Genomic DNA, 18,692 nt, shown 5'->3' with positions numbered 1-18,692 from the left:
CTCAGCTGCAGAGAAGGGCTGTGATTTGAGAAAAAAAAGAGAATTTTGTTTACTTACCGTAAATTCTTTTTCTTATAGTTCCGGCATGGGAGACCCAGACCATGGGTGTATAGCTTTTGCCTCCGGAGGACACACAAAGTACTACACTAAAAAGTGTAGCTCCTCCCTCCGGGCTATATACACCCCCTGGATGACAATCTAACCAGTTCAGTGCAAAAGCTGAAGGAGGACATCCACCCATAAGTAGAAATAGAGTAAAACTCGGAACAACCGGAACCTCTATCTACAACAACAGCCGGTGAAACACACGGAACAAGAAAGCTGCCAACAGGCAACAGGGAGGGTGCTGGGTCTCCCATGTCGGAACTATAAGAAAAAGAATTTACGGTAAGTAAACAAAATTCTCTTTTTCTTCATCGTTCCTATGGGAGACCCAGACCATGGGACGTCTCAAAGCAGTCCATGGGTGGGAAATAAACAAAACTGAGAAGTAGGCAAAACCTAACTTCACAAGTGGGCGACAGCCGCCTGAAGGATGCGTCTGCCCAAGCTCGCATCTGCCGAAGCATGAGCATGCACTTGGTAGTGCTTCGAAAAGGTGTGCAGACTAGACCAAGAGGCAGCCTGACAAACCTGCTGAGCCGTAGCCTGGTGCCTGAAAGCCCAGGAGGCACCGACAGCTCTGGTCGAGTGCGCCTTAATTCCTGGCGGTGGGGGCACCTGAGAACACTGGTAGGCATCGGAGATGGCCAACCTAATCCAACGAGCTAGGGTCGGTTTACAAGCCGAGAGACCCTTGCGCTGACCCGTGGTTAGCACAAAAAGTGAGGTGCACCGCCTAAAAGCGGCGGTGCGTGACACATAGATTCGGAGCGCCCGCACCAAATCCAAGGTATGCAACGCCTTCTCAAAGCGATGCACAGGGGCCGGACAAAGGGAAGGCAATGAAATGTCCTGGTTAAGGTGGAAAGAAGACACCACCTTAGGGAGAAAATCCGGAGTCGGGCGGAGAACCACCTTGTCTTGCTGAAACACCAAAAAAGGTGACTCCGTAGAGAGCGCAGCCAAATCAGAGACTCTCCTGAGAGACGTTATGGCTACTAGAAAAACCACTTTCTGTGAAAGTCTAAACAAGGGAACCTCCCTAAGAGGCTCAAAGGGGGGTTTCTGTAAGGCCGTGAGGACCAGATTAAGATCCCAGGGATCCAAAGGCCGCCAGTAAGGAGGAATGATGTGAGATGCGCCCTGCATGAAGGTGCGCACCTGAGCCAGTCGGGCGATACGCCGCTGGAATAATACCGACAGAGCCGACACTTGTCCCTTGAGGGAATTGAGGGACAGTCCTAGCTGCAGACCGGACTGCAGAAAGGACAGGATGGTCGGCAAGGAGAACGGCCAAGGAGCATGGCCGGAAGAGCGACACCAGGACAGGAAAATCTTCCAAGTCCTGTGGTAAATCCTGGCCGAGGAAGACTTCCGAGCCTGAGTCATAGTGGAGATGACCTCAGAAGGAATGCCTGAAGCCGTCAGGATCCAGGACTCAAGAGCCACGCCATCAATCTGAGAGCCGCAGAATTCTGGCGGAAAAACGGACCTTGAGAGAGAAGGTCTGGGCAGTCCGGGAGATGCCACGGCACCTCTACGGACAGACGGAGCAGGTCTGGGTACCAAGCTCGCCTGGGCCAGTCCGGAGCAATGATTATGACTCGATGGCCCTCCATTCTGATCTTGCGCAGAACCCTGGGCAAGAGCGCTAGAGGGGGAAACACATAGGCCAGACGGAACTGAGACCAATCTTGAACCAGCGCGTCCGCTGCGAAGGCCTGAGGATCGTGGGAGCGAGCCACGTAAACCGGAACCTTGTTGTTGTGCCGGGATGCCATTAGATCCACTTCCTGAGTGCCCCACTTGCGGCAGATTGACCTGAACACTGCCGGATGCAGGGCCCACTCGCCGCTGTCCACGGTTTGACGGCTGAGATAATCTGCCTCCCAGTTTTCTACGCCTGGGATGTGGACTGCGGATATGGTGGACTTGGAGTCCTCCGTCCACTGAAGGATTCGTTGAACTTCCAACATTGCCAGGCGGCTGCGAGTCCCGCCCTGGTGATTGATGTAGGCAACCGCTGTCGCGTTGTCCGACTGGACTCGAATGTGCTTGCCCGCCAACAGGTGGTGGAAGGCTATGAGAGCTAGAAGAACAGCCCTGATTTCCAGCACATTGATCGAGAGGGCTGATTCGGACGAAGTCCAAGTGCCCTGTGCTCGGTGGTGGAGAAATACTGCTCCCCAGCCGGAGAGGCTGGCATCCGTGGTGAGGATCACCCAGGACGGAGTCAGGAAGGAGCGTCCCTGTGACAGAGAGAGGGGCCGAAGCCACCACTGAAGAGAGCCCCTGGTCTGCGGCGACAGAGCCACTAGCCTGTGCAAGGAAGAGGTCCGCTTGTCCCAACAGCGGAGAATGTCCAGCTGCAGAGGACGCAGATGGAACTGGGCAAAGGGAACCGCTTCCATTGACGCCACCATCTGACCCAGCACCTGCATGAGGTGCCTGATGGAATGACGGCAGGGCTTCAACAGAGAGTGCACCGCCAGATGAAGGGACTGCTGTTTGACTAAGGGCAGCTTCACAAGTGCCGGCAGAGTCTCGAATTGCATCCCTAGGTACGTAAGTTCCTGGGTCGGGGTCAGAGTGGACTTGGGCAGATTGACAAGCCACCCGAATTGAACAAGCGTGGCGAGAGTGAGCGAGACACTCCGCTGGCAGTCTGCACTGGATGAGGCCTTGACTAGAAGGTCGTCCAGGTAGGGGATTACTGCCAACCCCTGGAGATGCAGGACCGCAACCACTGCTGCCATGACCTTGGTGAATACCCGAGGGGCCGTGGCTAACCTGAAGGGGAGAGCCACGAATTGGAAATGTTCCTCTCCGATTGCAAAGCGTAGCCAACGCTGGTGTGAAACCGCAATAGGCACATGCAGATAGGCATCTCTGATGTCGATGGATGCTAGAAAATCTCCTTGGGTCATTGAGGCAATGACCGATCTCAGAGATTCCATGCGAAAGCGCCGCACCTGAACATGCTTGTTAAGAAGCTTGAGATCCAGGATGGGCCGGAAGGAACCGTCCTTCTTGGGGACTAGGAAGAGGTTTGAGTAGAAACCTCTGAACCGTTCCCGGGCGGGAACCGGAACAATTACCCCGTTGGCCTGCAAGGATGCCACGGCCTGTGAGAAGGCGGCGGCCTTGGAGCAGGGGGGAATGGACAGAAAAAATCTGTTTGGCGGGCTGGAAGAAATTCTATCCTGTAGCCGTGGGAGATGATATCACGCACCCACTGATCGGAGACGTGTTGAAACCACACGTCGCCAAAGTGGGAGAGCCTGCCACCGACCAAGAACGTTGCTGGCGCAGCCAGATAGTCAAGAGGAGGCTGCCTTAGTGGCAGCGGCTCCTCCGTTCTTCTGAGGACGCGGTTTCGCGCGCCAGTTGGGTTTACGATCCTTGGCTGAGGCAGTGGACGAGGCTGAGGGCTTAGAGAATGACCAGTTAGAGGAACGAAAGGAACAAAACCTCGACTGGTTCCTGCCCTGGACAGGTTTCCTGGTTTTAGTCTGTGGCAAGGAAGTACTCTTCCCGCCAGTAGCTTCCTTAATAATTTCATCCAGTTGTTCACCGAACAGCCGGGACCCAGCAAAGGGGAGCCCAGCAAGGAACTTCTTAGAAGAAGCGTCTGCTTTCCACTCTCGAAGCCACAAGATCCTGCGGATCACGAGAGAATTAGCGGAAGCCACCGCCGTGCAGTGAGAAGCCTCCAGAATGGCAGACATGGCGTAGGATGAAAAAACCGAAGCCTGGGAAGTTAAGGCAACCATCTCGGGTATAGAGTCCCTGGCGAGGGAATGTATTTCCGCCAGAGAGGCAGAGACTGCCTTAAGAGCCCACACTGCTGCAAAAGACGGGGAGAACGAGGCTCCTGCCGCCTCATATACAGATTTGGCCAGAAGGTCAACCTGGCGGTCAATGGGATCCTTAAGAGAGGTGCCATCGGCCACAGATACGACTGTCCGGGCTGAGATTCTAGACACCGGAGGGTCAACCTTTGGGGACTGAGCCCACTCCTTAACCACCTCAGGTGGAAAGGGAAAACGGTCATCAGAGCCACGCTTTGGAAAGCGTTTGTCAGGACAGGCCCTGGGCTTGGTAACAGTGGTCTGAAAACTGGAGTGGTTAAAAAACGTACTCCTAGCTCTCTTAGGAGAGGTAAACTGGTGTATTTCTACCAGAGAGGCTTGTTCCTCTGACACTGGTGGATTGAGGTTCAGTACGGAGTTAATGGACGCAATCAAGTCACTAACATCCGCATCACCCTCAGATAAGTCAATGGGATACATAGAGGTAGCGTCTGAGCCCACAGTAAAAGTATCTTCCTCGCCTTGCACCTCAGCTCGTGAATCAGAGCCGTGGGACGAGGAAGGAGAAGGGTCCCTGCGTCTCCGTTTAGGAGGACGGGGTCCTAAAACATGCTCTGAGAGCTCTGCAGAGCTCGGAGCAGCAGAGGCGCCCTGAGAAGGGGGCTGATGCATGGTCAGCAGAGTCCGGGACAGCTGTCCCATAGAGTCTGCAAAAGACTGGGAAATAGCTCTGGAAAAAAATGCTACCCAAGCCGGGGGTTCAGCCACCGGGGCCGGAGCAGCCGGAGGGACCCCTGAGGAGGCTCCAGGCTGAGGCACCACCATGTTAGAGCAGGCATCACAATGTGGATATGTGCTCGGTTCTGCAGAATGAGCTGACATGCAGTGCATATAGCGTACAGCTTAGCAGCCTTCTTGCTCCTAGTGACAGACATGCTGCTGAGGTGGAGACTCTGCAGTAAAGAATACACTCCTGTAGAAAGACCCCCTGAGAGTGTATAATAAAAGCCCACAACCAGAGGTTGTGGCTTACCAGACCGGTTCCTGTGTGCCCTCCGGATTCCACAGCTCGGACCCCCAGTGAAGCGATGCAGCAGCTGCAGCAGCCAGCGCCGATCAGTGTGAGAACGCTGAGAAAATGGCGCTGGAGTGAGGATGGGGGGCGGGGATTAGCCCAAGAGCGGGAACCGGAGGGCCAAGGAGAGATACAGGGGAGGGAACATCTCCTCAGAAAGGAGTGTCCTCCCCTATGCTGAACGGCCGGTGGGTGGCGCCGCACTGCTCCCCTGCATGACTGACATGCAGGGGAAGCTGAAAACGAAACTAGGCCGCAACTGAAGCCGGGGCCTAGATTATTACATGCGGCCGACGAGCAGGCACCGTCGGCGCGGTTCTCAGGATAAATCCAGAGAACCGGCCGGAATTCACAGTACAGTCAAAAGACACACTCTCCCCTTAATAAATGTACCCGGGACCCCTGAAAAATGTCTCAATACTTAGCTTTGAGACGCAGGGTCAAGTCCCTGGGGGGGGGGGGATTAAACGCTCCGTCCGGCAGGATCCTGACAGGGATGCGGATGGAGACCGGTCTCCTGCAAAGCAGAGAGAACCGTGATGGCTCCCACTTCAAGCCAGAGTCCGAGGGATGGTGACGGAGCGCGGCATGTGAAGGCTCCAGCCTTGTAAAGTCAACCTTAACAGCACCGCCGACACAGTGGGGTGAGAAGGGACATGCCGGGAGTCCAGACTGGACCCGCTTTTCTTCCAAATCTTTGAAAAAATCTTAAAAATTAAAAATCAGAGAATGCATGTGTGTGTGTGACCTCCTGAACACAAAGCATTGAACTGGTTAGATTGTCATCCAGGGGGTGTATATAGCCCGGAGGGAGGAGCTACACTTTTTAGTGTAGTACTTTGTGTGTCCTCCGGAGGCAGAAGCTATACACCCATGGTCTGGGTCTCCCATAGGAACGATGAAGAAAATAAATCTTCTCACTGGCTGAGATCAATATGTTTTTTTCCCTTCATGACCGAAAACAAAACTCCGTTATGCTCAGTCAGCGAGGAAAATATTTCTTTTTTTTGTCCTTCTTTTGTCGTTCCTGATGAGTGAAGTTATGTTTGCTCACAATGCTGCTCGTCTGACATTTGAGACTTGTCTACATCTTGACATATCACTAACATGAGTTGCAGTTTGAAATATGTAACGGGGGTAATTTTTATAACTTTCTTGGAGAACCCCTTTAAGAGTGGGGCTCACAATTTTGTGCATTAAAATCTCCTGAGAAAGTGATTGTACCTAATTAAAACTAGAGGGTACTTTACACACTGCGATATCGGTACCGATATCGCTAGCGAGTGTACCCGCCCCCGTCGGTTGTGCGTCATGGGCAAATCGCTGCCCGTGGCGCACAACATCGCTTACACCCGTCACACGGACTTACCTTCCCTGCGACGTCGCTATGTCCGGTGATCCACCTCCTTTCTAAGGGGGCGGTACGTGCAGTGTCACAGCGACGTCACACGGCAGTCGTCCAATAGAAGAGGAGGGGCGGAGATGAGCGGGACAAACATCCTGCCCACCTCCTTCCTTCCTTATTGCGGCCAACCGCAGGTACAAGGTTGTTTCTCGTTCCTGCGGTGTCACACAGAGCGATGTGTGCTGCCGCAGGTACGACGAACAACCTCGCTACTGAATAGGCAACGATTTTTGGTAAGTGAACGACGTCTCACATACCAATGATTTTTGCCTCTTTTGCGATTGTTTAAGGTTGATCATAGGTGTCACACGCTGCGACATCGCTAACGACTCCGGATGTGCGTCACAAACACCGTGACCCCGACGATATATCGTTAGCGATGTCGCAGTGTGTAAATGGCCCTTAACAAGAAGTGTACCTAACCATTATTTTCTGTCTTATTGTTATAGAGCCCCAATTCTTCTGCTTTTCATCACATAGGCCTAGTTATAGGTCAAAAATCTGGCTGCCTGTAGCCACCAGTAGAGGAAGCTCCCTACCTGCAGAGTTACGTAGCTTCCAATGATAAATCTGTCTTCAAGTCCTCTAAGAAAACATGTTGATACTTTCACCACCTCAAAAATAACTCGTTGTGATTTGGTGCACAGGTCGTGCCCATGGCGGTGCCCTTTATTTGATGGGAGATGTATGATCAATGCTCTTAAGCTCCTTCAAATAGCGGCTGAAGAAATAAGTTTACCACTTAACTGCATGTTTAATCTGTCACTGTAGCGACCTATTAAAATAAAGAGAATTTTGTTTACTTACCGTAAATTCTTTTTCTTATAGTTCCGACATGGGAGACCCAAACCATGGGGTGTATAGCTTCTGCCTCCGGAGGACACACAAAGTACTACACTAAAAGTGTAGCTCCTCCCTCCGAGCATATACACTCCCCGGATGACAAATCCAACCAGTTTAGTGCCAAAGCTGAAGGAGGACATCCACCCATAAGTAGAGATAGAGTAAAACCCGGAATACCCGGAATAACCGGAACTTCTGTCTACAACAACAGCCGGTGAAAACACACGGAACAAGAAAGCTGCCAACAGGCAACAGGGAGGGTGCTGGGTCTCCCATGTCGGAACTATAAGAAAAAGAATTTACGGTAAGTAAACAAAATTCTCTTTTTCTTTATCGTTCCTTATGGGAGACCCAAACCATGGGACGTCTCAAAGCAGTCCATGGGTGGGAAATAAACAGAAACTGAGAAGTAGGCGAAACCTAACTTCACAAATGGGCGACAGCCGTCCGAAGGATGCGTCTGCCCAAGCTCGCATCTGCCGAAGCATGAGCATGCACTTGGTAGTGCTTCGAAAGGGTGTGCAGACTAGACTAAGTGGCAGCCTGACAGACCTGCTGAGCCGTAGCCTGTGCCTGAAAGCCCAAGAGGCACCGACAGCTCTGGTCGAGTGCGCCTTAATCCCCGGCGGGGGAGGCATCTGAGAACATTGGTAGGCATCGGATATGGCCGACCTAATCCAATGAGCTAGGGTCGGTTTAGAAGCCGAGAGACCCTTGCGCTGACCTGTGGTCAGCACAAAAAGAGAGGTGCACCGCCTAAAAAAAACAGCGGTGCGTGACACATAGATCCGGAGCGTCCGCACCAAATCTAAAGCATGCAACGCTTTCTCAAAGCGATGCACAGGGGCCGAACAAAGGGAAGACAATGAAATGTCCTGGTTAAGGTGGAAAGGAGACACCACCTTAGGGAGAAGGCCCGGAGTTGGACGGAGAACCACCTTGTCTTGGTGAAAAAAACCAAAAAGGGTGACTCCGAAGAGAGCACAGTCAAATCAGAGACTCTCCTGAGAGAAATTATGGCCACCAGAAAGACCACTTTCTGTGAAAGACTAAACAACGAAACCTCCCTAAGAGGCTCAAAGGGGGGTTTCTGTAAGACCATGAGGACCAGAGTAAGGTCTCAGGGATCCAGAGACCGCCGGTAAGGCGGAATGATGTGAGATGCGCCCTGCATGAAGGTGCGCACCTGGGCCAGTCGGGCGATACGCCGCTGGAACAACGCTGACAGAGCCGAGACCTGTCCCTTGAGGGAATGAGGGACAGACCTAGCTGCAGGCCGGACTGTAGAAAGGACAGGATGGTCGGCAAGGAAAAAACGGCCAAGGAGCATGGCCGGAAGAACGACACCAGGACAGGAAAATTCTCCAAGTCCTGAGGTAAATCCTGGCCGAGGAAGACTTCCGAGCCTGAGTCATAGTGAAGATGACCTCGGAAGGAATGCCTGAAGCCGTAAGGATTCAGGGCTCAAGAGCCACGCCGTCAATCTGAGAGCCGCAGAATTGTTGTGGAAAAACGGACCCTCTGAGAGAATGTCTGGCCGGTCCGGGAGATGCCACAGCACCTCTACGAACAGACGGAGCAGGTCTGGGAACCAAGCTCGCCTGGGCCTGGGGCGATGAGTACGACCCGACGGCCCTCCATTTTGATCTTGCGCAGGACTCTGGGCAAGAGAGCTAGAGGGGGAAACACGTAGGCCAGACGGAACTGGGACCAATCTGGAACCAGCGCGTCCGCTGCCAAGGCCTGAAGATCGTGGGAGCGAGCCACGTAAACCGGGACCTTGTTGTTGTGCCGGGATGCCATTAGATCCACTTCCGGAGTGCCCCGCCTGCTAAATTGACCGGAACACTGCCGGATGCAGGGCTCACTCGCCGCTGTCCACGGTTTGACGGCTGAGATAATCTGCCTCCCAGTTTTCTGCGCCTGGGATGTGGACTGCGGATATGGTGGACTTGGAGTCCTCCGTCCACTGAAGGATATGTTGAACTTCCAACATTGCTAGGCGGCTGCGAGTCCTAGGACTACAGCCCTGATTTCCAGCACATTGATCGAGAGGGCTGATTCGGACGGAGTCCAAGTGCCCTGTGCTCGGTGGTGGAGAAACACTGCTCCCCAGCCGGATAGACTGGCATCCGTGGTGAGAATCACCCATGACGGGGCCAGAAAGGAGCGTCCCTGGTACAGAGAGAGGGGCCGAAGCCACCACTTAAGAGAGCTCCTGGTCTGTGGCGACAGAGCCACCAGCCTGTGCAAGGAAGAAGTCCCTTGCCCCAACAGCGGAAAATGTCCAGCTGCAGGGGACGCAGATGGAACTGGCAAGGGGAACCGCTTCTATTGACGCCACCATCTGACCCAGCACCTGCATGAGGTGCCTGATGGAATCACGGCGGAGCCTCAGCAGAGAGCGAACCGCCAGATGAAGAGACTGCTGTTTGACTAAGGGCAGCTTCACAAGTGCCAGCAGAGTCTCGAATTGCATCCCTAGGTACGCAAGTTCCTGGGTCGGGGTCAGAGTGGACTTGCAAGCGTGGCGAGAGTGAGCGAGACACTCCGCTGACAGTCTGCACTGGATGAAGCCCTGACTAGAAGGGCGTCCAGGTAAGGAATCACTACCAACCCCTGGAGGAGCAGAACCGCAACTGGTGAATACACGAGGGGCCATGGCTAACCCAAGGGGAGAGCCACGAATTGGAAATGTTCCTCTCCGATTACAAAACGTAGCCAACGCTGGTGTGAAACTGCGAATGGCACATGCAGAGAGACATCTCTGATGTCGATGGATGCTAAGAAATCTCCTTGGGTCATTGACTGATCGCAGAGATTCCATGCAAAATTGCCGCACCTGAACATGCTTGTTGAGAAGCTTGAGATCCAGGTCGGAAAGCACCGTCCTTTTCGGGGACTAGGAAGAGATTTGAGTAGAAATCTCAGAACCGTTCCCAGTCGGGAACTGGTACAATTACTCCATTGGCCTGCAAGAATGCCACGGCCTGTGAGAAGGCGGCGGCCTTGGAGCAGGGGGGAGTTGTCAGAGAAAAATCTGTTTGGCGGCTGGATAGAATTCTATTCTGTAGCCGTGGGAGATGGTAACCCACACCCACTGATCGAAGACGTGTTGCAACCACACGTCGCCCAAGAGGGAGAGCCTGCCACCGACCAAGGACGTTACTGGCGCGGCCAGATAATCAAGAGGAGGCTGCCCTGGTGGCAGCAGCTCCTGCCGACTTAGGACGCGGTTTCATGCGCCAGTTGGTTTACGGACCTTGGCTGAGTTAGTGGACGAGGCCGAGGGCTTAGAGGACGACCAGTTAGAGGAAACGAAAGGAACGAAACCTCGACTGGTTCCTGCCCTGGAAGGTTTCCTGGGTTGTGGCATGGAAGTACTCTTCCTGCCAAAAGCTTCCTTAATAATTTCATCCAGTTGTTCACCGAATAGACTGGTCCCAGCAAAAGGGAGTCCAGCAAGGAACTTCTTAAGAAGCATCTGCCTTCCACTCTCGAAGCCACAGGAACCTGCGGATAGCGAGGGAAGTAGCCGAGGCCACCGCAGTGCGGTGACAGTCTCCAGCTATAGGATGAAAAGACTGAAGCCTAGAAGTTAAGGCAACCAATTCGGGCATAAAGGCCCTGGTGAGGGAATGCATCTCCTCCCGAGAAGCAGAGATGGCTTTGAGAGCCCGCACTGCTGCAAAAGATGGGGAGAACGAGGCCCCTGCCGCCTCATATATAGATTTGGCCAGAAGGACAACCTGGCGGACAGTGGGATCCTCAGAGAGGTGCCGTCAGCCACTGATACAACTGTCCGGGCTGAAAGTCTAGACCCCGGAGGGTCCACCCTTGGTGAATGAGCCCACTCCTTGACCACCATTGGTGGAAGGGGGAAACAGTCATCAGAGCCACGCTCTGGGAAGCGTCTGTCAGGACAGGCTCTGGGCTTGGTCACAGTGACCTGAATGCTGGAGTGGATAAGGAACACACTCCTTGTTCTCTTAGTCAAGGTATACTGATGCTTTTCTGCCAGAGAGGGATGCTCCCCTGATACAGGCGGATTGAGGTCCAGTACAAATATAATGGACGCAATCAAATCATTAGCATCTGCGTCACTTTCGGACAGATCAATAGGGTACATGGAGAGCGTCCGAGCCCCCAGTAAAGGCATCCTCCTTGTCCTGCGAGTCAGCTCATGAACCAGAGCCGCGGGGCGAGGAGGGAAAGGGGACCCTGCGTCTCCATTTTAGGAGGACGGGCTCCCAGATGAAGAATCCTCTGTGAGCTTTGCTGAGCGAGCCGTAGCAGCAGAAGCGCCCTGAGAAGGGGGCTGATGCATGCTCAGCAGTGTCCGGGACAGCTGTCCCCTGGAGAGAGGGATTCTACCCCGGAGCCGGAGCAGCCGGAGGGACCACTGGGGATAAGCCTCCAGGCTGAGGCACCACTATGTCAGAGCAGGCATCACAATGTGGTTATGTGCTCGGTACAGACAGTACGAGTCAACATGCGGTGCATAATAAAAAACAGCCTTGCAGCCCTGCACTGATATGAGACATGCTGCAGAAGTGGGGGCTCTGTCCAGAGAGACCCCCAGCAGAGTATATAAACAGAGTATATAAGCAGCAGCACAACCAGAGGTTGTGGCTTGCCAGAGCGTATAACATAACATCTCTGTGCCCTCCAGATTCCCCAGAAGTGGGGGCTTTTCGGAAAAAACCCCCAGCAGAGTATATAAACAGAGTGTATAAGCAGCTGCACAACCGGAGGTTGTGGCTTGCCATACTGTTTAACATAGGGGCATCTCTGTGCCCTCCAGATCCCCCAGAACTGGGGGCTCTGTCCCAGGCCCCCATTAGTCACAATGTGTTTGCAGACATTGATCTCTGTGCCCTAGAACGCTGAGAAAATGGCGTCCGCAGCGAGGAGAGGGGGCGGGGCCTACTCTGAGAGCAGGACGGAGGGCCAATGAGGCATACAGGGGAGGGAAGCTTTCCTCAGTGAGGAGTGTCCCTTCCCTGTGCTGAGCAGCCGGTGGGCGGAGCCACCCTGTCTCACTGCACTGACTGACATAGAATCGAAACTAGGCCTCAGGCGAAGCCGGGGCCTAGATTTAAACATGCGGCCAGCGTGCAGGCACCATCGGCGCGGTTCTCCAGTGAACCGGCCGGAAATGTTAAAACATACATATAACACATTCTCCCCCACAAATAAAGTACAAGGGACCCCTAGAAAGACCACTTTCTGTGGTAATAACGTCTCAGTACTTAGCTTGAGACGCAGGTGCCAGGTCCCTGGGGGGTCATCGCTCCGTCCGGCAGGATCCTGAACAGGGCTGCGGATGGAGACCGGTCTCCTGCAAAGCAGTGAGAACCGTGATGGCTCCTACTTCAAGCCAGAGCCTCAAGGGATGGTGAAGGAGCGCGGCATGAAAAGGCTCCAGCCTTGTAATCAACCTTAACAGCACCGCCGACACAGTGGGGTGAGAAGGGACATGCCGGGAGTCCAGATTGGACCCGCTTTTCTTGCAAATCTTTGAAATAACAAAATCAAAAATCAGAGGATGCATGTGTGTGTGTGACCTCCTGAACACAAAGCATTGAACTGGTTGGATTTGTCATCCGGGGAGTGTATATGCTCGGAGGGAGGAGCTACACTTTTAGTGTAGTACTTTGTGTGTCCTCCGGAGGCAGAAGCTATACACCCCATGGTTTGGGTCTCCCATAAGGAACGATAAAGAAATAGCAGTTTTGACTGAAGTGATAATTGCCAGTCTTACTGATAATTTAGTAGCTGAACCCAGTTATTTATAACTGTGTGGTTCAGGTATGCTTCGAATATAAGTGTGGAATTGGTTATCTGAGTTTTTAAGCATTTATTAATAAAGGTTAAATTTTATACACTGTCCACACAGCCAGTGATTTTTAACTGCATGCTTAAGCAGATAATTTGAAGGTTAGAGATTTATTTTCTACTTTTTTAGACAGCTACCTTAAGGCCATGTGCCCATGGGAGCTTGCACCTGCGGATATATCCGCAGGTACGTCTGCAGGTTTCCCGCAGATGATCCCCGGAACCCGCAGCTATTTTTAGCTGCGGGATTCCAGCGAAATATCTGCGGTAAACCTGCAGACATTCCTGCGGATTACCTGCGGAAGTCCTGGCCTCTATCTCCATAGTGGAGCGCCGGGATTTCCGCAAGTAAATCCGAAGGAATAATTGACATGCAGTTAGGCTATGTGCTCACGGGAGCTTGCTCCTGTGGATTTTGCCGAGGAAAACCTGCGGATTTATCTGGATTTTATGTTTCAGCAAGTACAACTATGGAGATAGAGGCCGGGACTTCCGCAGGTAAGTCGCATGAATGTCCGCAGGTTTACCGCAGATATTTCGCTGGAATCCCGCAGCTATTTTTAGTTCCGGGGAGCTGCTGCGGGAAACCTGCGGCTGTACCTGCGGATATATCCGCAGGTGCGAGCTCCAGTGGGCACATAGCCTTATGTGGGGCTGCGGGATATCCGCAGCATATTCCACAGCCGCACATTCCGCAGCATGGACACAGCACTCCCCATATCCAATAGGATAACAATGGGAGTCTCTGTACTTGCTGAAACCTGCGGATTTATCTGGAAAATCCAGATAAATCCGCAGGTTTTCTGCGGCAAAATCCGCAGGAACAAGCTCCTGTGGGCACATAGCCTTAAGGTTTATTCACAGCTTCATAAATCAGCATTGTCATCTAGTGCTTATACAGTACAGTAAATACAAGCAATTTTTCAGTTTACAGCTTATTACATTTTTCAGCTGTTATTGAGATATTAACACTTTTCTTTTGTTTATAACTCGTTGCCTTGGAGACAGACCACCATTACTACAGAACAAGCACAGCGCTGACCAGCTGTTTTCTATTGAGATGTGACACAATGTTTTGAAGCTGGAGAGCACTGTTACCGCCTCATCCCGGCCAGCTTCAGTGCAGCACTTACAAGCTAGACAGCAGCGGTGGTCGGTCTCCAAGGCAACGAGCTGGAAACAAAAGTGTCAATATCTCAACAACGGCTGGAAATTTTAATAAGCAGTAAATTGCAGAAGTGTTAGTTTTTCAAAGCCCTATCTGACAATATCCATCTATGAAGATAAGGACACTTTAAAATAATGGCGCAATTTATTCCATACCGGAACTTTGGGGGACACAATGTAGGAAAAGAACTGGAATTTAGGTATAAATAAAATGATTTTTGCCAATTCATTATCATTTCCATGGTACATATATAAATAACCCAAAAGATCCTGCACAGGTTAGTTTGGAAAGTGAATTAATTCCTCAAGTCACAGATAAATCAACCAATAAAGCATCAAAAATAATGCAAATTCCTTAATGTTTTAATGGCGGAGGCCGGACACATGGTAATATACTCACGAGAAAAAAGAGACAAAGTGCGAGCCAAATCCAAAGACGTTAAAGTAACATCCGAGGGGCAAGCTCTTCAGCATCAGAAGCAGAGTCTCCTGGGGGGAAGAGAGAAGCTGGGTCACTGGAGGCGACGACTGCACCGGAGGGGAGGCGAGATATACTGTATATCAGCTCCTCCATCATCCGTACATTCACAGCAGAAGATGCCGGTGATAATATCAGCGTTGACTTCAATAATGTTGTTGCCATTTATTTCCCCCCCAAAAAATTAAAGAGACTTCCACATGTTTTTAAACTTAATTTACAACATTTTAGTGAGCAGTAATGATGAAATCTGTAAAAATCATTTTACTGTTTACGTATAAAATACTCCACATAAAAAGCTTTATAAATACATTACTTTACTTATTACATATTTTTTACTGATCTAGAATTATACTCCAGAGCTGCACTCACTATTCTGCTGGTGCAGTCACTGTGATCATACATTACATTACTTATCCTGTACTAATCCTGAGCTACATCCTGTATTATACTCCAGAGCTGCACTCACTATTCTGCTGGTGCAGTCACTGTGTACATACATTACATTACTTATCCTGTACTAATCCTGAGCTACATCCTGTATTATACTCCAGAGCTGCACTCACTATTCTGCTGGTGCAGTCACTGTGTACTTACATTACAGTACTTATCCTGTACTGATCCTGAGTTACATCCTGTATTATACCCCAGAGCTGCACTCACTATTCTGCTGGTGCAGTCACTGTGTACATACATTACATTACTTATCCTGTACCGATCCTGAGTTACATCCTGTATTATACTCCAGAGCTGCACTCACTATTCTGCTGGTGCAGTCACTGTGTACATCCATAGGTTTAGTTTGAGACAAAAAAAACAAAAACATTGCTACAGTGTGTAAAATACTTCAGAGCTGCATTTACAATTCTGCTTGATGTTTTTGGAAACAGGCTTGTTATCCTGCAATTTAGTTGTGTTTGTATACTGCAGGGGAATTTTGTATTTCCTGCTCTGGACTATCAGGCCTCAGGTACGCAGCAGAGATATTTATAGGAGGTTGTAAAGAGGCAGAATCCGGGGGTTTCTGTATAATAACGTCTTCATTTGGCCTCTTATGTGCTATAACTCAGGCCCCCTTCACACGTCCGTTTCCGTATATACCGGAGACACGGCCAAACGTGCATCAATGTTATTTAATGTTTGAGGACACATGTGCGTTTTTCATTAAGGTCCGTGTGTCCGTGTGCGTGCTACGTTTGTGTCTCCGTTTTGCACGGATGCATGTCCGTTTTCAGCACGCAACACGCAGCACGGACCCAATGAAAGTCAATGGGTCTGTGCGCACGTCCGAGTGACACGGACGCATCTCTGTTTGCTCCCTGTACGTTTTTTGCTTTTTTCATGTGATGTCAGTCTTTTTTCATTTTCGGTTTCGTTCTCTCCCTCAGTCCGTCAGTCTCTCTCTGTCTTATCTGTCCTTCTCGCTGTCTTTCGGTCAGTTCCCCCCCTCTCTCATACTCACCGTTCCCCGATCTCCGGCGCGGCGCTGCACGGCTGTTCTCTAAACTCCAGCGGCTTTTCCTCTTTTGAAAAAGCCGGCCACTCATTAAACAATCTCGTATTCCCTGCTTTCCCTGCCCACCGGCAAATATGATTGGTTGCAGTGAGACACGCCCACACGCTGAGTGACAGCTGTCTAACTGCATCCAATCACAGCCGCCGGTGGGCGTGTCACTATGGAGCAGAGAAATAAATAAATAAATAATTTAAAAAAACGGCGTGCGGTCCCCCCCAATTTTAATACCAGCCAGATAAAGCCATACGGCTGCAGGCTGGTATTCTCAGGATGGGGAGCCCCACGTTTGGGAAGCCCCCCAGCCTAATAATATCAGTCAGCAGCCGCCCAGAATTGCCGCATACATTATATGCGACAGTTCTGGGGCTGTACCCGGCTCTTCCCGATTTGCCCTGGTGCGTTGGCAAATCGGGGTAATAAGGAGTTAATGGCAGCCCATAGCTGCCAATAAGTCCTAGATTAATCATGTCAAGCGTCTCCCCGAGATTCCTTCCATGATTAATCTGTAAGTTACAGTAAATAAACACACACACACCTGAAAAAATAATTTATTAGAAATAAAAAACACTAACAAATTCCCTGGTTCAACAATTTAATAAGCCCCAAAAAGTCCTCCATGTCCAGCGTAATCCAGGATTGCTGCAGCGTCGCTTCCAGCTCTGCTGCATGGAGGTGACCGGAGCTGCAGCAGACACCGCCGCTCCTGTCACCTCCACGCAGCAAATGAAGACAGCCGCGCGATCAGCTGAGCTGTCACTGAGGTTACCTGGATCCAGCGGTGGATGCAGCGGTGGCCGCGGGTAACCTCAGTGACCGCTCAGCTGATCGCACTACTCACCTCAGTTGCTGCGACAGGAGCGGATGTGTCTTCTGCAGCTCTGGTCACCTTCATGCAGCAGAGCTGGAAGCGACGCTGGACCATCCTGGATTACGCCAGACATGGGGGGCTTTTTGGGGCTTATTAAATTGTTGAACCAGGGAATTTGTTAGTGTTTTTTATTTCTAATAATAATAATAATAATAATAATAATAATAATTTTTCGTGTGTGTGTGTATTTACTGTAACTTACAGATTAATCATGGAACGTATCTCGGGGAGACGCCTGACATGATTAATCTAGGACTTATTGGCAGCTATGGGCGGCCAATAACTCCTAATTACCCCGATTTGCCAACGCAACAGGGCAAATCGGGAAGAGCCGGGTACAGTCCCAGAACTGTCGCATATAATGTATGCGGCAATTCTGGGCGGCTGCTGACTGACATTGTTAGGCTGGGGGGCTCCCCATAATGTGGGGCTCCCCATCCTGAGAATACCAGCCTTCAGCCGTATGGCTTTATCTGGCTGGTATTAAAATTGGAGGGGACCGCACGCCGTTTTTTTAAATTATTTATTTCTCTGCTCCATAGTGACACGCCCACCAGCTGCTGTGATTGGTTGCAGTTAGACAGCTGTCACTCAGCGTGTGGGCGTGTCTCACTGCAACCAATCATATTTGCCGGTGGGCGGGGAAAGCAGGGAATACGAGATTGTTTAATGAGCAGCCGGCTTTTTCAAAAGAGGAAAAGCCGCCGGAGTTTAGAGAACAGCTGTGCAGTGCCGCGCCGGAGATCGGGAACGGTGAGTATGAGAGAGGGGTACTCCATTCAGTCACTCAGGGGATTAGCGGTCACTGGTGAGTCCGTCACGGGTGACCGCTAATCAGGACGCGGCACAGACAGAGCCGCGGTATGAGGATGAAGTCGGGTGAAGTTCACCCGAGTTCATTCTCAGCGTGCGACTCTGTCTGCTGTCAGCTGGCATGTATCAACGACATTTAACAGCACACACGGACATTTCACACGAACAACACACACACACACGTCAGTTAAGTTTCACGTGCACACACGGCCATTCCACACGCACACACGGCTAGAATACGCAGTTCACACAGATGCCACACGGACCATAAAAACGGACACAAAAACGGAAAACGGACCCGAAAAACGGGCGTAACACACGTGCGTGTTTTTTCACGGACGTGTGAAGGGGGCCTCAGGAAAAGTGCAAGACGTGTAAGGCTAAGTTCACACTTCAGTTGTTTTGCATCAGTCACAATCCGTAGCCTTGAGGAATTACGGAATCCTGCAAAATATTTTGCAGGAATCCAGTATTTCCCCATAGACTTCTATTAGTGACGGATTGCGACTGATGACCCTGCGTTGCATCCGCTGCGTCGCGGTCCGTCGTTTTTGACTGACCGCCGAGCGGGGAGCAACGCAGAATGTAACGTTTTTCGGGCCGTCAAAATTAACGCGCCGCACAGGAATCCGTCGCCATCCGTCAAGCTTGTAATGTATGTCTATGGTGCTGGATTCCGTCGTAATCCGTCTTACAACGTAATCCAGCGCAGGATTCCGTCATGCTCTACTGAGCATGCCCAGCATGTTTGGCACGCCCACTGGGCTGTCCCAAA

General features: G+C 51.3%; 1 pseudogene; it reads right to left on the bottom strand.

Annotated features, from left to right (window-relative positions):
* The window catches only part of LOC142255294 (von Willebrand factor A domain-containing protein 5A-like), a 101,550-nt pseudogene that overhangs the window by 72,063 nt on the left and 10,795 nt on the right, over positions 1-18,692 (bottom strand).

The sequence above is a fragment of the Anomaloglossus baeobatrachus genome, chromosome 1 (assembly GCF_048569485.1).
Source record: "Anomaloglossus baeobatrachus isolate aAnoBae1 chromosome 1, aAnoBae1.hap1, whole genome shotgun sequence".
NCBI classification, from domain to species: domain Eukaryota; kingdom Metazoa; phylum Chordata; class Amphibia; order Anura; family Aromobatidae; genus Anomaloglossus; species Anomaloglossus baeobatrachus.
The sequence above is the reverse complement of the archived record's forward strand: the minus strand, read 5'-3'. Positions and strand labels throughout refer to the sequence as shown.